The sequence below is a fragment of the Sapajus apella genome, unplaced genomic scaffold, assembly GCF_009761245.1.
Source record: "Sapajus apella isolate SASKATOON/1434 unplaced genomic scaffold, GSC_monkey_1.0 scaffold27, whole genome shotgun sequence".
In the NCBI taxonomy this organism is placed as follows: domain Eukaryota; kingdom Metazoa; phylum Chordata; class Mammalia; order Primates; family Cebidae; genus Sapajus; species Sapajus apella.
The window spans coordinates 5609815-5637027 of record NW_022436967.1 but is presented as its reverse complement, the minus strand read 5'-3'; positions in this window follow the sequence as shown (position 1 = coordinate 5637027).

The following is a 27213-nucleotide window of genomic DNA, read 5'->3' as shown; positions in this document are numbered from 1 at the left end:
GGGGTTTCACCATGTTGACCAGGATGATCTCGATCTCTTGACCTCGTGATCCACCCGCTCGGCCTCCCAAAGTGCTGGGATTACAGGCTTGAGCCACCGCGCCCGGCGGCTTTCTTCTTCTATCAGTCATAAAGTTCTAGTCAGTTTCACTTCCTCAGTTATTCTATTAATCCAATGTTTTGGGTTTACCATAATCTCTTAGATGGATTCCTAAATCTACCTCAAAGGTGGTCTCCACACTTCTGATTATATTCCATTATCCAAGATACAATACCAATGATATTTCTGAACTAAAATTTTAATGGGCTGCTACCCTTTATATGGATGACATATAAGTCATCTGATGGCCTCACTTCTATAATCCTCTCTCTTACCATGGCTCCCATAACCTACTTTCTATATCCAAATAATACTGCTCTTTTTCTGGTCTCCAATCCTGTAAGGATAGTATTCTCTCAGCTTAGATTATTGATATCTTCATCTTTACCTGATTATTTCTGTTCTCATCTTCCAGGTTTCACTATGGATGTTTGGGATAAATTATGTAACACCAAAAATGTGGATTATTTACTCCTGTCATATATTCTACCAATAAATTGAATTCTATAATACAAAAAATGTGGAAAATTTAGAGAACATATTTTTCAGGTATTATCTATTTTCTTTTTTTCAGCAACTTCAGGAGTTCCCAACACCAAAATGCCTAACAACGTTGATTATCAGAAATCACTATTAATTATTAATCTTAATTTAATTAAGACCATTTTGGATATAGTACTATAATCTATATCTTTTTTATCTGTCTACCTCAATGGCAGTATTTATTTCAACTTGTAGTATTTTAGGGACTTTGGAACAATATAGCCTCTTAAAGAACCGGGTGAACTTCAATGAAGTAAAAGCCAAATTTATTTTGTGTGATAATGTAGGTTTCATCCCAGCCATCTAATCTAATACATGAATTTTATGCTAGTTGCAATGGACCGTGTGTTATTACATCACTTCAAAACCTGTCAAAACCTTCAAGGCAGTAAACATTCTACTGGTCTTACAAACCAGAAAATTGACATTCACAAAGGCTGGTTACTTTGCTTAATGCCATAGAGCAAATTTTGAAGACAAAGAGCAAATTCAATTCTTTTAAACTCCAATTCATTACGCCAGTCTTTCTCCTATGATCAATCTAGACTTCTCAAAAAGTAGCAGCGTGCTAGTAAACCAAGGTAATTTATTTGTGTCTTGAAAACATAAGCAGAACCTTCCACTATGAAAACTTTGTTTTATCATCCTTCTCATCAATATAATTCATCAAACAGAAAAAGTGGCAAGGGAGAGATTGTTTTATTTCCAAATTATGATTCCAAAGAGCTACTCTTTATAGGGATGTAATCTTACAATTTTCTAACTAACAAAACTGCCACATCAATAGACAGCTTCAGCAATAATATCTATAAGGGATTAATAAAAGGAAATGTTTCCTTTTATACACTTTCTATTTTTCACAGTATATATAAAGAGTAACTGTAATACAAATAGGCTGTATGTGATGATAGGATCATTGAACATAGACTCACAGCAAAACCTTAGTAAACTAAAAAATCGCAACTGATCTGGATGAGAATAATGACTGGAAAAGATGTCTAGTAACTACCAGCTAAATCAACAGTTATAAGACCAAACCAATAATTCTACTTATAGATCAAATACATTTTTAAAAAAATTATAAAGCATCAATCTTTTACAAAAAATAGGAAACTACTGTATTAATTTTATATTATCAAAAAAGCAATACTAACTTTTTAATGAAAGATGTTCTATATGTTTTCTATTGCAGAAGAAGCAAGAGACTTTTATGCTTGAAAACATTCCTCAGCGTTAAGATATTTAAAATGGGACTTTGTATTTTATTTTGTTTTGTTACTAGATTCTACTGCCTTTCTAGAGTGAGTTCATTCGGCCTCACCACTTTCCTCCCCTTTTATTCTTTTACTTTTTGATTTGATTTTTGATATATAGTTCAACAGAATCAAGTCATGATCATGTTTTAAATTTAGCATATATTCATAATTGAATTATTTGCTAGATTCAGTCATGACATACCTATTTTCTATACAATTATCCTAATAGTTGTTTTATTATAGTGTTTATTCCTTTACTCAGATACCAAAACTCTCTCTTTATATTAGAAAAAATATATTTTCATCTGCCAAGCTTGGATTTTTTCCTTCTACTCTCTTCATTGCTATTATTCTTTCCCAGTGTAATACACTGCTTTCTTAAAATAAATTATTAAAATGAATTAAAGCATAGCATGGATAAACAACAATATAATTGCACAAGGAGACAAAGATTGTTTTTTGGAAAAATAAGATCACTTATGCAGTTTAGTTATGCAATTTTCTATATTCTGAAGAATTACAAGGCATTAAGTCATTAAGTGGGAAGAAAGAACAGTGGTATTTCTGAGAAACAGACCTAGAAATGCAGAAAATATATGCCTTTGATCTAAATGACAGAAGTAAATTTGCCAATGGCATAATAATATCAGGCATGTTTAAACAAACCTCTATTACTTGAAATGCAGGTTCAATATTTTTCAGTTTGAGGAGGCCATTCAATGTCAAGCATAAATGAAATTAATTTATATACATAATATCTATAATAGAATTTGCCACATTAACACTTACAGATGTGGGTTAATATTTTATTTGTATACATTCCTAAGTCTGTCCTGTTCTTTGCTTGGATTTATCACAAGTCTGCAGATGTGGCTTGCTGCTGGAAATGGACATGAACAATTAAATTTTCAGTTTGAAATGAGTGAAAGATTCCACTCCAGCTGTATTTGCTAAGCCTTTTGGTAGCTGCACTGATAAGGCAAAAGGAGGTTTGAGAGTGAGGAATCTAAAGCGGAGATGCAAATCTCATGCTCTGTTGCTTTATTATTATCTTTGAATATGCTGATCTTGGCTAGCCTCAAACTAGCTGTACTAGAACTGAAAAGAAAAGAGGAAGGAGTTATGGTTCTTACTTTCTGAACTGCACTACATCTATTTTTTAGTGCATTTTCATTACAGTGAAACACAATTTTATTACTGTATATTTAAAGTAGTTTTTGTTTCATAAATTGTTAAACACTCAGAATATAAAGCGCTTCATTTATATTTCTAGCTGTTGCTCCTTATACACACAAAGTCACATATCTATCATACATTTATATCTAAATGGTGTCATATTATGGTTAATCAATCTTGTCAGATAAATTGCTTCAGTAAATGTTGAGTTCTATTTTTAAATAAAACAGAAGTATTTTTAATATTTCTGCCATAAGTAAAAACAATTTATTGGTTTTAATTTCTGTTCTAAGGATGCTGTTCCTTAACTAGTATTTATCAATGTTTAAAAATACACAAACACTCAAAATAGTGCAGATATTTTCCTGTCAGTTTAATCATCTGCATTCCAATAGATATTTTTTCAAATAGCTGTGTATGGTTATTTTAATATGACTAGACAGATACCTCCTCGGTGAACTTTAATGTAGCAATAAACTCACCAGGAAAACTGCTGGTATTTTTACATTAAGATGGACCATTGGAAAAATTAAAATATTGAGATAATTATGTTTTAAATGTGAACTTTCTGTTTTAAGAAGATATAGCAAGAAATGTGAGCGATTTTATTATTGGATTCAGAGCAGTTTGCATTTTTCCCCTTGGATATAGGGCTACCTTTTAGTGATACAAACATGTATTGTGGTTAGAAAATTTGTGACAGTTGTTAGAATCAAAATAAGGCCACTAGTGCTAAGAAACCCTTACAAAGCCTGGGAAGGAGATGATGGGACTTCTTAGACACAAATGCCTAGTAACAAGAGCTATCACACAAAATGCTGCCAAACCCAGAACTTTGCACAAAGGCCATTTTGCAACTTTACCCAACAAAATACTTCTGCCAGGACATCTGCCTAGCAAGTGTCTGTCCAGTCCTTGGCTGATGCCACCCTTGTTATTAATCCTTAGAGTCAAGTATAATTATCTCAAAATAATTATGTAATTCCTCTCATTTTTCCATTAAAAATGTGTGTCTTCCTTTACCTACCTAAATATGTATACAGTTTTCTATGTCATACCTATTCCCATTGCAATCCCTTTTTCAATGAAATATTATTTTATTTTAGAAAATCTCCTTATTATTTAGGTTGACAAACTAAAGGTTAAAATGGTCAAATTATTTATTTATAACATTTATCATAGAGCATCCAAATAATATAACTTGCCACTTAAGTCTATTTCTTGAGTGGAACTAAGGGTAAGTTTATTGTTTCTATTTGTACGTTAAAAACTAATTTGCAAAAAAATAGACAAAATATTTCTAAATAAATAGGCACATTCTTATAATTTTTAGAATTTTTTCAAGCTTGTACTGTAAGATCTGATTTTTACAACTAAATTTGAATATATTCTCTCCTCGATCTTTGGAGTTGTTCTTTTAGAAAGCAGTAATTTAAATGTAAAATGGCTAACTATAAAAATGTTATTTGGTTTAACACTATACACCATGTAACATTATACATATTACTCAACTTAAAGAGGAAAATAAAATACTATATTCAGCAAACAAAACATTTATCTTTTTTTTTGTAAACACACTCTAAACTACTGGTTTGTTTTTCTTAAGATGGAGTGCCTGTATGACTTTCTGAGGTTACAAATGTTTCTATTTTCTTTTATTGTGCTTTCAGCATTTACCATTGCTTTTAAACACTCTTGACCCTTTGAATGGCTGAATATAAAATGTCTTTTTAATGGAAAATTTGCTGTTTTAGCATTCTTTAATTACATCTGCCTGCGTAGTGCTGAATCGCAACTATTGTAGTTTTAATTTTTAAAACAATTCACAATTGCTTCAAACACGTGACTACTGATAACCACAATGTCTATGAATGTTTCTGTCCTCTTAACACATCATTGTGAGGATAGGAGAAAAAACAAAGTTAAGATGACTTAATATTGAGACAACTGAAAGTCAGAGATATAGAACACAAAGATAATAGTTTATTTGGAAAAGTATGCATTGTATACAAGTATTTGATAATATATAGTAGTATATTTAAACATGCAATAACCAGAGGTTACACAGTGCTTATATTTGTCCAGAGAAATATTGAACAAATAGACATTTTATTATAATTCACTTACTCCTCTCAAATTCATAATCACAGTGTCATTTTAAAATAATCACTCAGTGGGACATGGCGGCTCATGCCTCTAATCCCAGCATTTTGGGAGGCTGAGGCAGCCAGATTGCCTGAGCCTAGGAATTTCAGACCAGCCTGGGGAACACAGTGAACCCTGTCTCCACAAAAAAATACAAAAATTACCCAGGCATGGTGGTGTGAGCCTGGAGTTCCAGCTACCAGGGAGGCTGAGGTGGGAGTATTGCTTCCGCCCAGAAGGTCCAGGCTGCAGTGAGCCACAATAGCGCCACTGCACTCCAGCCTGGGTGACAGAGTGAGACCTTATTTCAAAAATTATAATAATAATAATTGGTCTTCAGATGCATTATATAGGTAGTTAATATAAACATCCAAAAACAGAATGGCAGGAAATAAAACCTTCTACCACAAAGCAATCATTCAAAAAAAAAAGGCATAAACCAATGGATGAAAATTATGTTTTAATGCCAAAACATTTATAATAATAATCATATATATATATAAAACTTTATCTGAAAGTACTTCTTATTTAATATTCACAGTTCCATTCAAAGTTTACTACATTAAAATGTTCCCTCCAAATAAGTTAGAGATTTCTTTCTGTTGTTTTCTTATAATATGTATTATTCTTAATACATATATTGAAACGATGTATATTATAATCATGTACTTTTCTTTATTCTTATATATATTCTGTTTGATTCCACTGATTGTAAGCAGCATATCGGTCCTGGAGGAACTCTGTCAAGTAACTCGCATTTAATAAATATCCTTTAAATTACAGCAATTATCTTATATAAGATAGTATGTTGAGTAGAAGATTATTTTATACTCTATAATGGGAATAAAATTAAATGAATCATATATTGTGTGGCTTTGATTTTAGAATGCAGAGCTTCAGATAAAATAGCAAAGAAAAGCAAAGTATGGAAGCTATAAAGCAATACAGGACACTTAAAAAAAATCAAAATAGCAACAGCAACAAAACAACCAAAAACCTCAATTGGCTCCCAATTATGTGTCAGGTTTATAGACATTAATATCCTAACGGGGTATTACGACTAGATTGCAAGAAAGAAAACTGAAGTTCAGAGCTTTCAATCAATTGACCATATTCACCAGCAGTAAAGAGTTCAGCTCTTTAGGTCAGTTCAGTATCACAGCCTGTGCCTTCCATGCTTTACCACTGGTTTTCAGTCCCAGTGGAAACACTAAGTTTATGCTTCTGTCACCCCCTGCAAAGTAATTCTTTGGAGAGCTAGACCTTCATCTTTTGCATCGTTCACTGTCATAAATTTACCTGGTGTTTGTGATATGTGTTTAATAAATATCTGTTGAGGTGAATATGCGTTTTTTGCTGAATGTTAAATATACACATCACAAGTATGTAATGGTTTTAGGGAGCCTGTAACTTGGATCTCTGAAATTATTTAAATTCACATTGTAATTAGAATGTGCTTAGGTTTCTTCAGTAAAATATCCGTCAAATCTACAGAAAGCAAAGACCATACTACTTAGTAAAGGTAATTTCATAACTAAATGCTCAAGGTAAATCAACTTTTGGTATTCAAATAGAATAAATTATAACAAATATTTGTGAACTTTCAGATAGAATAACTATACTCTTAGAATAATAATATATTTTATTTAAGGGTTGTAATGCATGTCAAAAAAATTCTCTGGGTTCAAAAGCTAAGCAGTGCTTGTAGTGACAGAATATTTCAGAAATAACTCTTAATGACTCCCAATCAACATACTTTGCATTTTTATCCTACATATTTTTGATGGTTATTTAACACCGTCTTTTAAGGTTTTAGTTTTATGGGGGAGGGAGAAAAGAATAATACTTTAATTTAGTTTAATATTGAAAAAGTGATTAGTACTGGCAAGCTATGTGAATAAGGTCTATTATATCTGATTTTTAATTACCTTTTTAAAAATATATATATGTTCTGGGATTTTACTTTTATTCCTTATACCTGCTAGACCCTGAACTTTTAATTTCAGACTATTAATTACTATGATATCCCCAGGTCATTTCCTACTCTCTGTTACTGCAAGATTAATATCATCCTAAACATTTACGTTGCCTTTTTTCTAGCTCCCCAGATAGCTAACTTAACTTTACACACACTGAATTTCGCGTCTTTTTGTTGCTGCCATAGCAAATTTCTATTTCTTTTCTTCTTAACAATATCCTCCTTAGTGCTAACATTGTTTCCTACTTTATCACTAAATTTTATTGTCAAGAGATTCTGCTGTGGAAATTCAATTGTCTGTAAATCTGAGCAGGAGTAAAGCTGCTAAAATGATTGTGAGTCTTATTTAACTGTCTGGCACATAAATCAGGTAGATTTTATTTGATTTCAGTGGGGTGTTTTTCTAGACCTTAGCGATCTAACACATACTGATATTAACTAACTGCACATTCAAGTGCATATTATTGCCTCAAAGAGGGATAATTCATCCCGTAAGGACAGCCTATCTTTTTAAAAGGCAATCATCAAGAAACATGTCTGAGTAATGTCCTCCTGGGTCAGTGATATAAAAGGAGACCGGAAATTCAAAGCTGTTCAGTGTTGTCATTACTTCATTCTATGCCTTCGGACTAGTCCTTAAATGCTAGGTATATTTCATTCTTGTTGTATATCATTTCAGTCTATCACTTGTGGCACATAAAATAATATTTTATAGTGATATAGTAAGTTATTATTGTTGACTGTGTTTCTACATACATTAATTTTATTGTGTTCTTTAAATCTACTAAAAAGTAAATAGTCTTATTCCTGTTATCATCTTAAGGTAGTAAAATGTGAGATTTGAAATTTAAAAAGACATATAACTTCTCCATAGAAGAAACATTGATACAGACCAGAATCATGATTTAGACACAAGATGGCATATGTGTGTATGTGTGCGTGGGTGTGTGTGTGTGTGTGTGTGTGTGTGTGTTTAGGATTTTATATATATGTATATATGTTATTTTAGTATATATATTCTAAAGTTTTATGTATATATGTATAAACACAAACATAAACATATGTAAATATACACACATACATATATGTATATAGAATATATCTTAGCAAGAAAAATGCAAATATGTACACTAAAATGTTTCACAAGAATATTGTCAGAGGCAGAGATGGTAAAGAATAATATATAGACAAATCCATGTTGACTTCATTAGGAAAAGGAAATGTGTTTCATAGTACAATTTAGGTGCTCATTTAGAGTTTAACAGAATGTCACTTTCCCCTCTTTGCTTGTCACTGATTGTCTTTGAATTCTTTTAAAGAGATATTTTCCACCATTTTGCAGAGACCTTTGTAGCCTGTGCCCTTGATTTCTTATGAAGCCCTCTCTTCAGGTAGCTAAATTGCGCCCTGGCTAATCACAGTTAGTTCTCTCAGGCATGTGGAGGCATACAGTTGCTGTCATACTGAATAAGCAAAGAATAGAACTCAATTACTTTTTTATCTGTTTTGGCTTTTTAAAGAATTGCTTATAATTGCAGTTTGTTTGTATTTGCATATGCATACATGTGTTAATTTTGAAAAAGCAAGATTCACTTAAAGAGGATATATCCCAAATAAGGAAAGCTATATTCCGTCACCTGAATCCCCATTAGATTAGAATGTGTATGCTGCAGTAAATTTCCGGTGAATTAATAAACTAAATAAAATAAACACATTTTTAGTGAAGTGTAAGTCAAGATTTATCTGTTAGAATGCACACTGATTTCCATAAAAAAATAAATTGACGAAATCTTAAAGGAAAGATTAGAAATATATATGCACACAGTAACAATCCAAAAATTTTAAAAGAAAAGTTAAGAAAACCACCATAAATGAGACATCATAACCACAGGAGCTTATTGATCCTATAAAACACTTCATATAAAATATTTCAAATACATAAGGATTAAAAAGAGAGTGTTGAAACATAAACAGGGAACAATAAATTATCCAAATCAGTTAGAAACATATAAATTAGAATTAAGTAGAATTTTTAAACATATAATATACAATCATTAGGCTGGACATGGTGGCTCACCCCAATAATCCCAGCACTCTGGAGGTCAACGCAGGATTGCTTGAGCCCAGGAGTTCGAACCAGCCTGGACAAAATGAAAATACAAAAATATTAGCTAGTTGTGGTGGCACACACCTGTTATCCCAGCTACTCAGGAGGTTTAGGTGGGAGAATCACCTGAGCCCAGGAGGCCGAGGTTGCATCCAACCAAAATCACGCCACTGCACTCCAGTATGTGCAACCAGAGTGAGATCCTGTCTCAAAAACAAAACAAAACAAAACAAAATATCATTAGAATTAAAAGCTTACTGACTGTATGAAGTAGATAATAATTTATCAGCTGAATGATTCCGTAAAACTTCATAATGCAACATATTATGAAAATTATATAAAAGAATTATGAAAGAGGATAACAGAGACTCCTGTTTTTACTATTTCAGTTTAACATTTATTGGCAGATCTAGAAAATACAGGAAACAATAATAATTGTTTTAAGTAATATGTAGAATTAAAGCAAAAAACACTTTTGGTTATTGATGATATGGTACCTATTCATGAAATCCAAAATAATTTTCTGAGATATCATGAGAATATTAGATTAAGAATATAGCAACATGAGATTAAGATTTAAAAACTTAATTTTTATGCACCAACATGAAGTCAGGACATATGTAATATATTATGTTTATAAAAAGAGTGAAATTCTGTAAATTATTTGAAGATTTTTTTCTGAGCCAAATATAGTGACCATGGGCTGTGCCACAGCCCAAGAGATTCTGAGAACATGTGCCCAAGGTGGTCCAGAGCAGCTTCGTTTTATACATTTTAGGTAGACATGAAACATCAATCAAATGCATTTAATATATGCATTGGTTGGGTCTAGAAAGGCTGGACAACTCAGGGATGGAGGGGGCTTGGGGGGGGTGATAGGATGACTTCTAGGTTATAGACAGATTTAACATTTTCTGATTGGCATTTGATTGAAAGCGTTATGATCAACAGAAAGGGATGTTTGTGTCATGATAGGCGGTGTGAGACCATAGTTTTATCATGCTGATGGAGCCTCCAGGTAGCAGATTTCAGAGAGATCCTACATATTTTGTATCAGGCTTAAGGTCTGTGTCGACGTTAAAGGCTGGTCAGCTTTTCCTGAATTCCAAACGGGAGGAGGGCATAATGAGGCATGTCCAGCCCCCTCTTCCCATCATGGCCTGAACCAGTCTTTTAGGTTAATTTTAGAGGGCTCTGTCCTAGAAGAAGAAATCAATTCAAATGGTTGGGGGGGCCTTAAAATATTTTTGGCTTACATCCAGATGGATACATATGTAGATGGATATTTACATACACATATACATACATGCATATAAACACAAAGATGCATGAACATAATAACCATTTGAAATAGTCACCAAAAATATAAAATTCAGAGAAATAAAAAGAACATAGATGTAAACAAGGTTTTATTATTCTGAATGTTATAAAACTTCAGTCAATTTTGTAAGTATTGGCTTTTTTACCCTTTTGGATCTGGCGTAGCTTCTGTATTTCATAACAAATTGTAAGGCAGGTTATCATATGTAATATGTTACATTCCCACTGCCTTTCAAAAATGTTTTTCCTCTGCAATCCTTATGACTGTTTCTATTAGCTTACATAGGAATTTCCTTCTCTATGTACTTCTTAAATGTTGAATTTCTCAATGCTCTGCTCTCTATATTCTATTCCCACTTGATCATATTTATTTTCAGAGATTAAAAAAATATAGTTATTTTACTTTAATTTATATTACCTACCTTTATATTTAGCTTGAATTATTGACATGAAAACATAATTGAGCATATCTACAAATGTGTAAATTTAACATGTCTGAGGCTGGGCTCTAGACATCTACATTATATACTTTATGGATACTGTGGGGTGGTGATACTGGTCACATTATAATCCATGTGATTGCCATCACTTAGAAGAGCACTGTAGTACAAGGCTTGTGCAAAGTTCCACAACATTCCTCCCCCATGTATGTCCTCCCTGGTCTTCATCACAGCAATAAGATAATACCTCTATTCACTTCGTTGTTTCTGAAAATAAAAAAATACTAGTATACATTTTGTGACATTATTACTGAAATATCACATCCAAGTTATGTAAATACTCTCAGTTATACCTTAACTACATGATAAGGGATGTATATTACAGGAAGCATAGAGTAGGAAGCTGTGGATTAAGTCCCTACCTATAATCAATTGAATAATTGGGATAGGATCTTAACACTGATACCAAAGCAGCACTTTAGGGACAAGATCCAGGACAGCTCCTCCAATAACTGTTACTAATAAACTGACGGAAGAGACCACTCAACAATTTAATCAGACTGGGGGTGAAAAGATAGGGTTTAGGGGCAAATGTAAGAAAGTGCTTGGTAAATACACCATATTCTGGTTAGAAAGATTGAAGAAATTCAGAAAGTTTCCAAAATGATAATTCTGAAGAAATCTACCTGTAGAATAGCCTCACTGCTGAAAACAAACGTCAAAATTTAAAACAGCTGGAGAAAAGAGACATTACTTTCAAAGTAGCAATTACGAGACTACCATCAACTTCATAAGAGAATACACCAGGGTGATATCTTCAAAGTGCTGTAAGAAAATCAATCCTATCCTAGAATGCAACTAAGTGAATAGTACAATGTATGGAAAAATGAAAAGCTAAAATGAAACTATAAAGATTAGTTTCAGCTTTCAAATAGTTTATCTTTCACTGCGTATAGTTAGGACTTCGGTTGTATGGCATACGAATAGGGTATTACAGCAACTTGGGAGGCCGAGGCAGGCAGATCACGAGGTCAAGAGATTGAGACCAACCCAGCCAACATGGTGAAACCCCGCCTCTAATAAAAATACAAATATTAGCTGGAGGTGGTGGTGCGTGCCTGTAGTCCCAGCTACTCGGGAGGCTGAGGCAGGAGAATTGCTTGAACTCGGGAGGTAGAGGTTGCAGTGAGCCAAGATCGCACCACTAAAAAAAAATAAAAATAAAAATCAAGAATAGAATATTAAACTACAGAAGGTAGAATCAGAATCAGGGAAGTGGATGGGCCTAGATTGTGCATTAGACACTTGCAATGCTGCTGCCTCACCAGGGAACAGAAAGGGGCTCTGCAGTTTGTAGAATAGAAAAAAATAATAATAACTAAAGAGAAAAAGAGGGTGATATCACCTATTCATAAATTAATTTGCATCCTTTTTTCACCAAGAGTGAAAGCTAATAGCTTCCCTTTCCTAATCCAAATATACCTCGGTTCTAAGTCATGGGTCCTTCTCTGCTAATAGTCTGAACAGTAAAATATCAATGTGATGGCAACTGAACTGGGCTTAGGGCTGCCCCGAGAGCTGGTAAAACAATAATTCTGGGTGTGTCTGTGAGGATGTCTATGGAAGAAATTAGCATTTAAATGAGCAGAGTGAGTAAATATTTTCCACACCGACAATGGTGGGTATTCAAGCCATTGAGGGACATAATAGAACAAAAAGGAGGAGGAGTGAATCAACTTTTCCTGAGCTGAGACATTGATCTTCTCTCAGACATCAGCACTCCTGGTTCTCAGGCCTTCATACTCAGACTGAATTATTCCCCTGGGATTTCCTGGTTGTTCAATTTACAGACAGCAGATCATAAATTGGCCTTCATAACTGTATGAGCCACTTGCTAAAATAAATCTCTTCTTACATATATCTTCCTATATATGCTACCGGTTCTGTTTCTCTGGAGAACCTTGGCTAATACTATCCATGTTTCAGTATTTCCTTAAAAGACTTCATGAAGACTGACACCCAGGGCATTTCAGAAGATACAGTCTCCTTCTAAAATGAAAAAGAAGGCAAAGGTGTGAAAGATTGGTGGATGCAGAGGTAGCCCAACATGGGGGAAGATGATTGGAATTGATGAGACTGGATTCACAAAGCATTACAAACTTGCCAAAAGTAGGGAAAATCTATATGTTGTCCCTAGTTAATATTTGGAAAATGTATTTCTCCATGGAGGAGAACTGACATGAGGTACCTTATTCTGGATTCTTACAAGAATTTGGATTGGAAATGGGGTAAATGTTTTTAACTGCAAAGTATGAGCTTGACTGCATATACTTCAGTGGCCAATATAAAAGAGGAAAGCCCAGAGACTCTTCTCCCTCAACTTTAATTACCATGTTATCTACCATATCTTGACCTAAAGCTTCTATAAGACCACAAAATCAAATTCAAGTCTTAGTGGTGGTAGTTTTATGGCTTTTTGGCATTTGTTGGCTACTGAACATTTGAATAATATCTCTTCTTGAGGGTGTCAGTTTGTTAGAGGACAAGGCTCTGCTTTATATAATGAAAGCCAAGTTGACATATTTTTCCATTTGATGTCTCTTGTTAACAAGAATGAGGTCACGTGTCTACAGTCAGCCAATGAGATATTTCAGCCTGGGATTACGAATTTGGAGGAAAAGTTGCAAGTAAATGAGATTTTATATCTAGAGTCCAATAGTGACACTGGCTACAAGTCCAGCACCACATGATAATCAAGTGTCTTGCCACTGGAGTGTGATCAGGACTGTCCAGGACAGATAAGCCAGCAGTGCAGTCCTAACCTGCCCATTTGGTTGTAAATTCTGTTGCCCAGCCTCTTTGCTTTTCCAGATACTAGTTTCCCAGCCATTCCAATGATTCTGTGAGCCCCTGCTAAAGTCTGTCAGTCTCTTCTACTTTTGTTAGGCTTAAGCTGCCTTAAGTGGGGATGTACTGTTGAGGAAAAATAAAATTAGTCCAATCCTTACTATATTTATAATATGATGGAGAAAAAGATTAATTAAATATTCAAAAAGATACAAAAAAGGAATCACAACAAATACTATTAAGTTCTAGGTACATGCTACTAGAATAATGTAGGACTAGATTTAGGTACCCAGGTCAGGAAATGTTTCTGTGCAAAAATTACTCTAGAGATCATGTCTAATGAGTGGCTGGAAACAAAAGGCCATGCCAGGCAGAGAGAGGATATGTGTAAAGATTAAAATGTGTGTGGCAAGGAAGAGGGACTAAAAGGTCAGTTTGCCGATTGGGAAGGAACAGAGATGAATGAAGATGTTGCAGTAGACAAGGACCACATTGTAAAAGGGCTTACAGGTCATATTAATTTTGGTCATCATTTTATTAGCCATGGAAAGCTGCGGAAGAATTTGAGCCATGATGAGTCGTGACCAAGTTTGATTTTGAAAAATGTCTCCAGATATGGGGTGAAGAAAGAATTAGAGAAAATCCAGAGTAAATAGGTGGAGGAAATGTATTATTTTGCAAGAAGGTGAAAGACGGTATTCCCTGAGGCTGTATTGATGAAAACAGGAAAAGAGAGGAATGAATAGATTCAAGAGAAAGTTAGAGCTGTAATTACTAGAATTTGGTGATGGTTTTGTTATATAGAGCTGAAAGAGAGCTATGTAGTATGACTTATTGGTTTTTTGCTTGATCAACTGAGTGGAGATTGTATCTTTGATCAAGATTAGAGGCACGTGAAAGGACTTTGCTCGTCATATATATGTGTTGGGAGCAGGGGACAGCTTGTGCAGAGAGAGGTGGAAAGAGGGATCTACCAATAGCTTAGTCTTTGCATTAGTCTGTTTGGACTGTTATGACAAAATATAATAAAATGGGTGTTTTATAAACAACATAAATGTAATTGTTACAGTTGTGGAAACTGGGAAGTCCACAATCAAGTTGTCAGTACATCTGATGTCTGCTGAGGACCCACTTTCTCATAGACAGGAGTCTTCTCAATGTAACCTTATATGACAGAAAGGGCTTGAACTCTCTCTCAGATCTCTTTTATAAGGGCACTGATCTCATTCATGTGAGCCTTGCCCTGATGACCTAATCACCTCACAAAGGTTCCAGCTTCTAATATTATCAGCATGGGGATTAAGGTTTCAACATTTGAATTTTGGAGGAATATATACTTTCAGGTCATTGCAGTCTTAGATATGCTGCATTTAAGTTCCTGGTAAGTAGGTGAATATGTAGGTGTTGAGCATAAAGAAAGACTTTAAGCTGTGAGTGGTTTGCATATGATTGAAGAAAATGGTATGAATGACTTTGCTGAAATAATCTGACAAAAAACAGAAGCTAAAATTGGGTTTTAGCATGATGGAAGGAAGGAATAGAGTGTGCTTGAGAGCAAATGCATTCAATGATAAATATGGCTATACATTTCATTCACTGTTTAATTTAAAAAAAAAATATACAGAGGAATTTCACAAGAAAATAGCTACACATTATTACCTTCATTTCATCATTGGAGGTTAAATCATGTCACTTAAAACATAGCAAGGTAACAAAAATTTAATAACAACTATGCTATTATCTTATTAGGACATAATGCTCAACCTTAAAAGGCTAATAAATGTTGTTTTAAAAATGGATTTTGATCTAATTATCTCTGACCTATTATATGGCTATATTTTAAAGCCAGCTTAATATTGTATAGCTTTTCATTGCTTACCTAGCAAAAGATTTTAGGGGTCTGCATAAGACATAGAGTAAATATAAAATTTATAAAGGCATCAGAACTTTGTTCAAATGATGACATAGTATTTTTAATTAAAACTAAAATGTACTATTTAATAGTTATTTTCTATTAACTATCAAGGGGTGTGTGTGTGTGTGTGTGTGTGTGTGTGTGTGTGTGTGATGTAATCTCATTCACATCAAATTATCAAAGCAATAGATTCATTTACATTTATGCTTCTTCCTGAATTGGTAGATAATACATTTGACTATTCATTTTCAAAGAAAAGTAACATAGAAAAGCCAAGCAAAATATATATCTAATCAGAGAATCAAAATTTAATTTGAATTATAAGAGATATATATGAAAGGCATTATGCCAGATATATTGCCTTCAATATACATATATACTTGTTTAAATGTAGGAGTAAGCTAAAATGATTACATTAAAAATCAACATGCTGAATATCCACCAGCATATCTGCCATTGGTAAATTAGATTTAAAAATTACAGTTTTTTCACTCAGTACACATGGACACAAAGAAGGGAACAACAGCCACTGGGGCCTACTTGAAATTTGATGTATCAAAAAACTACCTATTGGGTACTATGCTTATTACCTGGTTGATGAAATGATTTGTACACCGAACTCCCATGCCACATCATTTACCTATATAACAAATTTGCACATATATCCCTGAAGCTAAAATAAAGCAAAAAAAAAAAAAAAAAAGCTATAAAAAGATAGCCTTTTGATTGCAAGTAAAATAAATCTATAGTTCATTTTATCATTTTATTACTCCTGTTTTTCTCCATACCTGGATCCGTTCAATCCTTAGAGTGCATGCTATGGATATCACAGATGGCACTGCATTCTAAGCATCCACAGCCATGAGTTGGAAGTTCTCATGCCATCTTTAAGGTCACTCATGGTCCTGGGGTGTATACACTATGGTGTGTTGGTTTTTATTTGGAAAGCCTCGCAGAAGAGGAGAAGAGAAGAAGAAGTGGGTTCAGAGATGTTTGGATAAATTCTAGGTTCTCAGGTTCTTTAAATCCAGATTTTGTGACATTCTGGTTTCTAATGGACAAGTCTTCTTAATTCAGTAGAGACAAATGTGACTGGATCTGGGTCAAGGTGAGGCCCAATGAAGGTGCCTCAATTGCTCAGATCTAGGACAGTGTTGTACAAGTGCACACACTTTAAACATAAATATAAAGAGAACTGTCACCTTTCCTTTCTAGTATATTGAGTAGTTTGAGACAAATGGTAATCCTGCTCGCCGAAGACAACCATTTAACAATATTCGCTAATGCTGATCTTACACTCTTAACAGTAGTTCCACCCTTAGGTATACACCAATAGAAATGTACACACATGTGCACCAAAAGATAGGTACAGATTGATTGGCCTATCATTGTTCATTATTGCCTGAAACTGAAAACAACCAGACTGTGCATAAATACAAAATGTATAAAGCAATAGTGGAATACAATTGAGCAATTGAAACAAATAAGCTTTGCTAAATGCATTGCCAAAGAAACCAGGCACACACAGAGAATACGTCCTGTATGATCCCACTTGTACAAATGTTAAATTGGAAAAACTAACCTATAAATATTTAAATCAAAATAGTGGTTAGTTTTTGGACATATCTTAATATGAGTCATTTATTAATATCTCAAATGTGGTGCCTGCATTACTGGCAATGTTTTATTTTTTCTTTGGACAGTAGTAATGTGTTTATATTCACTTTGTAAAAATGAACCATCACTTTGTGCACTTTTCTCTGAATACGCTCTATTTAAATTTATCTAAAATAATTAAAGAGTTACTTAGATCAGTGCTTTAGGGAATTGCGAAATTGGTGAAGATTTTTTTTTTTAATAATAGAAACAGATTCTTCTAGTTAGTGTGTTATTGGACTCTCTTATATGACAGTTCTAATCCCTGGCTGTCAGACTTTTCTGCATTATTTCAGTGAAAGGAAATTCACTCCCAAGTTAGTTCATTTCTGCTTTGGGAGTTCTAATGGATATGTAAGGCTTATATAAAACAAAACCTCATCATTAGGAAAACTAAAGCTACCCTTCTTTAAAAACAAGAGTTACAAGCACAACCGATGAAATAGTTGCATAAAACAATGTTTTCAGACCTACCTATTATTTAATCAAAAATTCAGAGACAAAGGACCTGAACTATAATCAGCAAAATCTAGAATAGAACTGTAGAAAACAAGCAATGCAGTTTGTCGTATGATAGAGTTAAAGGGAGATAAAGTATGATCAAAAGAAACATATACCTTTAAAAGAGAGTTAAAAAACAACAGCCAATCACACTGTAGATTATTTATATCTTAATTCAAACATAAAAGATAATTTCTTAAAAACAAAGTTTTGGAAACATGAATATTGACTAGATTATTGGTGATACTAAAGTACAGTTGTTAAAATTTAAAAATACAATAGCATTAATATGATTACCAGTTTTCAGAGTTCTTGCTTTTTAGATACATATTGAAATGAATTTAATGAGATAGTGAAACAGGATATTTCCCTGACCCCTTCATGGGGTGCTTAGTTTACTCTACCTGCTGCTTTCAATTCCTCGTGGAAGGTAATCTGCAAGTGAAGAAGGCAGGAACTGGAGTACATGAGCTCTGCAACCAGCCATCGGCTTCAGTACTGGCAGGAGAGTACTCCACTCACTCAGATCTGCTGCGTTCTGTCCCTCGCAGAAGGGAGCACTCAAATGAGTGGCTACAGGAGCCAGGGAAAGTGCATTTGGGTGCCAGCAGGAACAAACTCCAAGTGGACCCCATGGTAGCGTCTGGGGGCATGGGATGCCTGCAATCCCCCCAGAGGACATATTACAGGGCTCTTTTAGCTTTGTCATCATGGACAGCTTAACTATTAACAACTCAGTGGGTCCTCTGCCTTTTTTGCATGAGGTGGCTGCCTTCTACCTGCAACGCAGAGGGCCAGTGTGACAATGTTTTCTATGGACACTCATGGCTCCTGAGCTCTTGTCTGGTGTTCAGGAAAAATGAAGTTGAATGAATGAATGAAAGGATGGTAAATGTGAAGGATTTTATTGCCAACGAAAGTGGCTTTCAGTAGGAAGGGGAGCTGAAAAGGAGATGGGCAGGTATATAATCTTCCCCTGAAGTCCAGCCATCTCTGGCTGGATTCTTCTCCAAAGTTATGCCATCAAGCTGCCCTCTTAAGTCAAACTGCTTCTCTCTGATGTCAAACTGTAGTCTCCAACATCCAGCTGCTTATCCTCTCTGCTGGCCGAGTCTGGGATCTTTATAGGCACAGGATCAGGCAGGGTGGGGGCATGGGTGGTTAAGAAAAAGCAACATTTGTGTGGGAAAACAGGGATATAAGTTTTCACTTTGGGCAGTGGTCTCAGGCTTTTTGTTTTGAAGGTGGGGCTTCAACAGGGACCCTCTCTTTTCTGCCTAGAATTTCTCTGCCTCCTGTGCCTATTAATAGTGTCTGGGATTTGGTTCAAGCAAATATATCTTGAAATGATCTTTGTAAAACTTAGGTGATGAGTGCCTAATATTTCATAATACAATTCTCTTAATTTTTGAAGGTTTTTGAAAGTTTCTACCATGAACATTTAAATAGTTAGTATTTTGAAATGTCTTATCATTGTGTTTCAAGACAATTTGAAGTGGCCAAGCTTTCACAGGAAACAAATTTAAGCACAGAGTAATTAATTTAGAAAAAGTATAAAAACTAGCTGAAGATGTTACTCTTCTCCCATATATTTAAAGTTATTACATAAAACAGAAACTTTGATTACTCATTTAGCCCATATAATTAGTTCCAATTAATGAAGTCATAAATGGAACATAGATTTCTCTATTTTTTCCTGTTGAATTCTGAATCTACTTAAGGAATATTCTATATATAAAAATGTAAGGTATTACTAAAGAAATTTTGCTGAGTGTGATTGACTAGAGAAATATAATTTACGTGTTTCTTTCTCCACTTTGGGGATTAGTGTTCAGCCTTTTTTTTGTCCTATTGCCCCAGCTAAATTAGAAGTAGAAAGAAATGGTAGGGAAAATAAACAGTTTTCAACTTGCCACAGAAATTTAACATTAAATCATCTAACAGGACCCTTCTTGATAAAAGAACAATTGCCAAACATAACTGTCTAGAAACAATATGTAGGTGGCTGTGACAATCACGTGTCTAAATAAAACATATGGCTTCTTTGGAACTTTAAGATCAGAATACACAGTGACATTTTTCATGAGAATTATAACCTGAAAAAAATATTTTTACTATTTTTATCTTTTTAATTATTTTTCTCTTTCCATAGTACATAGAAGTAAGCAGTCACCACTTTCAATCTGCACATTCTCAACTCTCAAGATTATAGTAATTTTATTAGCCATCATAATAAGATGCATCATACATCTATTAGCCAGTAAATAATGTATTTGGCAATATAACATTCCAAAGAAAAAGAATTGTTATGCTTATTTCTTCTAATGTGGTAGAAGGGAAATGGAATGCTACTTATCTTTCCTTTTTTGATTAAATAATTGAGAGAAATGGACAGTTAATGACAACGATGAAAAGCAAAATGGCTCTTTGTTCAGTGTTCTTCATCTAGGGGCTCTGAAGTGCTTTTAGAACATTAATTAAGTCACTTTGATGAAGAAACAATTTTTGAAAAGTAAGAAATGGAGAAAATAAAAATACAAATGATTTACTCAAGGACACAGTACAGCATGACTTATAATTCTTCTGTCATTACTTTTATGTTTATTGTGATTTACCATAGCACATTTTTAAATCAGAGATTCATCAAAAGCAAAAAATTGTTTTACTTGCTCACTTTTTGGGGATAAAATAATAATTTTTTGAACATACCTGGAAATTGCAATTAGCAAAAATATTGCCCTTCATTTTATCAGCAAGCCTCAAGATAAAGATGAATTCACCTAAGACAAGGTTGCCTAGAATTCAATCTAGTTTAAATGCTTTAAATATTTTAAGTTTTATATATTTGAATTCTAAATAAAAAGCATTTGTGTCCATTTCCAAAAATTTAAGCACTTCTACACATTTTATCTAAGGCAGAAGTTTTTAAAAATTGATGATCTGAGTCCAACTTACTTTTTCTTTAGAAGAATGCAAATGCAAATCATTTTTTTTGCACTGGAAATTAAGTTCCTTAACAAAATCACTACACATTCTCAGATTCTGTGTTGTGCCACCCAGATTCCCATTCAGAAATAGAGGACTTGTAGCCCCAGCTGGACATGTGACTATCACAAGGCCTCCGGCTCTCAGCTCTCAACATCCACAGGGATTACCTGGCTGACGAGAACTATCTCACACAAAGCCATACCCCTTACCTTGGCTGACCCATGGAAAGACTGATCAATGTCAGAGTAATAAAGACCTGCTTCATTTGCCTTGATTGCAGGCCACTTTAGACTCCCATCTCAACATCAGAGCTCCATCTGGGGTCCACCGTAGCTAAAATTAGGACAGCATCACAGCTCAGCTTCTTTCTCTGATCAATCCTATTTCCTTCTCTTTTCCTCCATGGGTGGCGTTCTTAAGAGTACTCTCCAATTAGCCTCCTCCACACCAAAATGTCTGCTTCTGAAGAAACTTGATGTCAGTAACAAAGAAATAGATTTCTCTTGTTCTTATGTTTCAGTACATAATAAAAAATAAATTTTGGAAAAACTTTGGGAAATTATTGTTTTAAAAAAACCCACAAAGTAGACTCCAATTTTACTGCAAAGTGAATTTCAATAATGAAACTATTTTATAACAAATAAGATGAAAGTATGTAATATAATTTATAATGGCCATTGATGTATAATCTTTGCAGTCTGTTCTATCTTTATCACTCAGTTTGGCCACAGCCATCCTCAAACGCTGATTCACAAAGTATGTTTTATCAAATGGTATCAGTGTTCCCATGACTAGAATTACTAACTTACATAAAGCTAGTTACAGAGACCTAAAACATACAAACTTGGTTTAAACAAAACAGGAGTACTTTTTTCTCATTTACATCGTCAGTATCACACACTTCTCTCTTTCACCTTCGCCATCCTTAACATGTGACTCACAGTGATAATATCATTGCACAAGGAAGATAAATGAAGAAGCAATAGTAAACATTTAATTACTGCTGCTTATACCTCACTGTTTTTGTCTGGGATGGAGCTTGAGAAATGAAGTCTTTCTATGGGGGAGCAGGGGTCATATTTCTACCTCTAATAGCATAGATAATTTAAGAAAAGAGGAGAATTCATACTGAGTACAAAATTAAGCAGTCCCTACCACAGAAAAAAACCCTTGAATAAAGAGGCACAGAATTATAACAAATTATTTGCATTCGTGTTTTATTCTATGATTTCCTTTACTCACAAGTCAGTGAAATGGAGTTTGATAACTTCCATTAGTGCCCCCTCCTCAGTAAGGGTGTAACAGTTTATTCATATCCCATTTTAAGTGGTAGTAGAACAAATCTTTCTGTCAAAAATAATGTATTGATTCTAGATGTCAATACATTTTCACCTGCTATAAAGTTGAGAAGTTTTTAGAAGCATATCCTGCTGAGTTTGGTGGCTTTCAGTTGCTGTTTCCTGGTGGGCATGTAGACAAATTACATGCTTAGCCACACACGTTTGCAATTATGTAGCCTCCAATAAAAAGAATGTCATTATTTGAATGGTCCCAACATATTTACTCTGAAGGAAAAGCCTCTTTCCTTTCTGTCAAATTCTTTTTTGTCAAATTTTTTTGAGATTTAATTTTTTTTTTTTTTTTTTTTGAGACGGAGTTTCGCTCTTGTTACCCAGGCTGGAGTGCAATGGCATGATCTCGGCTCACCGCAACCTCCGCCTCCTGGGTTCAGGCAATTCTCCTGCCTCAGCCTCCTGAGTCGCTGGGATTACAGGCATGTACCTCCATGCCTAGCTGATTTTTTGTATTTTTAGTAGAGACGGGGTTTCACCATGTTGACCAGGATGGTCTCGATCTCTTGACCTCGTGATCCACCCGCTCGGCCTCCCAAAGTGCTGGGATTACAGGCTTGAGCCACCGCGCCCGGCCTGAGATTTAATTTTTTATGAGAAGGAAGTATTTTTTCTCAAGAAAAATTCTATCAAATGTCTCAAGACTAATTCTCTGCAAATCCAGTAAATTATCTGAGTGGTAAAAAAGAACTTCATGTTTTATTCTCATCACTTTAAAAAACTTAAAAGGAGGATGAGTCAAGGCTGTAGCTCTGAGGATGACAAAGATTTTCATCTTGTTAGACAAGACTGCTGCAATAATATATATAAAAATAGTGCGGGACTTGCCAATGTGGAAATTAGAGAGTCAGAATTTTTGTGCAGCTGCTGACCATAACGTAAATGTGTTGCCAGGCATTGTATGTTTCACTTATATTGCAACTCTAAGGTTTCTTTATTAGACAGATATAACGATTTTCCAAACGATTAAAGGTACTAAATATATTTTTAATCATCAGGAAGCTACTCAAAAATTAGCAATTTTTCTATTTAGTGGTATTAATACGCACATAACAAGAAAAGCAGAATCTTATAGTCTTGAGGGAGGGCAGTATTTCATTCTAATTGCATACTGATTGGAAATGGCATAGCTGCCATTTTCTTCAAAATATTCATTTCAAAATATTGAAAGATAACTTTGGTATTTCTAGATCAGATATTGTAATTTGGTAGCAGAAATTGCTTCAATTTTCTTCCCTTGCTCTAAGGCTCAAACCAACTCAACCATTTCCAAGGCACATGTTCAAATTAGTTATCTGTTTTCTGAACAGATGCTTATGTGCTTTTATCTGCTGCAAATTAATAATAAATAATTTATCAAATATGTGTTATCTAATTTATATATACATTTCTAGCTGTTTTATTTAAATAAAATACTGAAGAATTAAGGGTGAAATATCTCAGAGCAAACTAATGGGTTGCTCCTTCTACCTATTTACTCAGATTTCTATGATAATTTGATTCTTCGAAATTATCACAATATATCTGTTTAAAGAGTGTGTTAAAACTTCTCTTCAAAAGTTAATTTACTAATTTGAGGTTCTTTTAAGATAAAGTTGAATTCAAGTTGCTTTAAATGGGCTCACTTTGAAGATCAGTGTTTATGCATCAACAGGTTGCTTGAAAGTAGAGATAGAAATACCACCAGATTATCATATTTTCTCTTATTTTTGTTATATTTTTAAAAGTATTCAATTTGCAGCATGAAATTAATATAAAGAGTCCATAACATATATAAAGAGTCCATAACATATAAAAAGTCCAATACACATATTTATATGTAAATATCATATAAAGAGGAGTTCTGATGTTATTCTGTTAATTTAATTAGTTTCAATTTAAATTATTTAATTTGTATTAAATTAGTGGTCTAATTGTAACAACTTATAACATTCTTGGTATAATGTTAGTAACCACCCAAATAAGTGTTTCTAGACATATTGTTATGAATTCAAGAAAAAAATTGAGTTAGTTTTAAACAGTAATTAATGCCCTCATCTAAACTTTTGTTAATAAATATGATATGAATTAATAATAACAAAGTTTGTTAATTCAAGTATATAAAAATCTAATAATACAAAAGTATTAATTAATAAACTCCCCATTGGTTATCATCACATTCAATTCAATATAAAAATGCAAATTTTCTTTTCTGAAAAGAATAAAAGAGTTTTCATTTTACTGATTTAAAGTATGAACCAGTAGTCTTTGAGTCTCCTCATCACAGATGTACACTAAAACTATATATTATCTCGACTAATTAGTTTTTAGATGAATTGACTTGGTATTTCTAGACCAGAAAATATAATATTGTAGAAGACATGGGTTGAGTTTTTACACAATTTAAAAGTCTATTGTCAGAAGATAACTCAGGAGTCAACAGAACATTTAATTATATACAGACTTCAAGGATATGTTGGATAGACATTTTGACTTTTGAACTTCTTAAGAGAAAAAGTTTGCTATTTTTTACAAGAACCTTGTGTTACTTGACTTGAAGTAGTAAAAGCATTTAAAAAATAAGCTATTTTGTTTGAGGAACTTTGACCAATATAGTTTTTTAATTCCAATACACATCGTTTTTAATATATACTGGATTAGAATGTTCCCAATACATAACTCCCTCAAGGTATTTACCATCCCAAAAAAAGAAAAACTGTAAACATCTAAAATAAGGGTAAGATAGAACTACAAATAAACGTAATAAGGACACAGAGTAAATATATATTTATTTTTTTGACAAGTATATCTGTACCAGTAATAATAAGACAACTTCAAAGTACACATCAAACATAAACCTTCTTTTATCATGGGAGGTTTTCTATTACTGACATACAAGAACAAATATATGACATTTTACATTTCTATAAACCAATAAAATATCATTTCAATGGATTGCTTCATTAGCCATGTGTATCATAGTCTAATACGTATATCACTACAATAATTTTTAATCATTTTAAATAACAACTTATGTTCTTCATTTTTTGAGGTTTACATATATGAAATAATCTAGAAAAAATTCCACTAAAAGGAAAATCTCTTCGTTAATTAACCAGCAAAACATACATTTTAAAATAAATTATGTAACCCCAAATATAAAGGCAGTAATGTTGGCTACATAAAATAGTCAGAACTGATTATTCTCTAGTTATAGTAGCTATCTTATTCAGTGTTTTCTAGATCTGCGCATAATTAAATAAGAAATGAAAATATATTTGTTAAGAGTATTGGATATAAACAAGCCATATATTCTAAATACAAAATAGAGTAAACTATTATATGTGGCATATATACTATTTTCTCAGTTTGGCCAAAATCTTGCATATTTTTATCAAGGTTGAGTACTTTTCCCAATCAAAATATTTTTGTTTTAAAAATGCTTTTACCTTATAAAGCAAAGAAAATATTTTCAGTTAGGAACTAGCAGCATACACTACTGGCAGCTGTGTAAATTGGTACATTTCTGTACAGCAATTTGTTAGTCCATGATCAGAACATTGCAAATAATTATATTTTGGATCCCATGGTTCCAATGCATATTCTTAGGAAATAATAAGATACAGAGTATAAATGAGAAGATGTCGAACTAAAATGTTCAATAGAAATGCTTACACTGGGATAAACTGTGGCCATCTCTGGTGTAGGGAATCTTAGTTTGGGTTCCCGTAAAAGTAAACCTATTTCACATGCAGCTAGTTATTTGGGAGGTTATCCTAAGACTCAGGAAAGAGGGAATTAAAAGAGTGAGATCAAATAAGAGATAGCACTAATAAAGTGAGCTGATGATCCGGTTACTGCTTTTAGATCTTGCTGTGATCCACTGAAAAATCATACTAAAATTTGTATCATTTTCATCTTACAAAAGACAGAACATTGATGCCTTTAGCTTTTGAACCCTAATAGATGAAAATTTCCGTGGCCTTTCATCCCTCACATTCAGAGCTATCACATGTTCCTGTAGTTTTGAAAACAAAACAAAAATTAAGGACAGAAAATCTAAAAACAGTATTGGGGTTTGAATTCAAATGCTGAGAGTTTACACAGAAACTGTTAACCACAGCTACAAGTAGAATCAGTAATGGGCTGAAAACATGAGGATCAGTGTACTATAAGCATCTTACACATATAACTATTTGTTACACTCAAATTAGGGTATGGCTCAGATCAAGTGCATTCAATGCAATGGCTTGTCACACTCGAAAAAAATAAAAGTAAGATAGGAAAGTTAGTGGAACAAATATCATCCTAACCCTGTAGCTAGTCTTGAGACCATAACTAATGGTTTTTACAACCTCCTCTGCCAATACTGTCACTGGATCCTTGGGGTGTTGCTTGACCAGCTGAAAAACTCTGTGGCCAGTGGTACCTTTGCCTGCTGAGCTCATTCCATCAACTCAGCCTGGCAGGGTGCACTCAGCTAGCACTGCCAGCCCGAATCTCATGCCTGCCAAGGATAAGTCAGAGAGGTGTGTGAAGCAGAGAGAGGTATGTGAGTGAACAAGCGTGGGGTCCAGCCACTGTGCCCAGCCAGGTACTCTAGCTGCATTGGGGCAAGCTGCTCCAGGTGCTGGCATGGGTGCCAGCTCCCTGAGACTGGACCAGGAGTACCACAAGCAGCTTCCACGGCTGGCATTGGGGAACACAGTGGTGCCCAGAAGCTTAGAGACCCCAAAAACCATAGAGCCCCAGAGAGGGTGTCACAGCCCTGGCTCGGGGAGCTCCTAGGTCTAGACTCCCAGAAGGGTTGTAGCTCTTCTCCCTTCTCTTTTTTCTCATTCTTGTGGTCCACCACGTGGCAAGCAAGAGGCATGTTTGTGTCCTGTTTGTGCTGTGCTCTTTTAGCCCCAC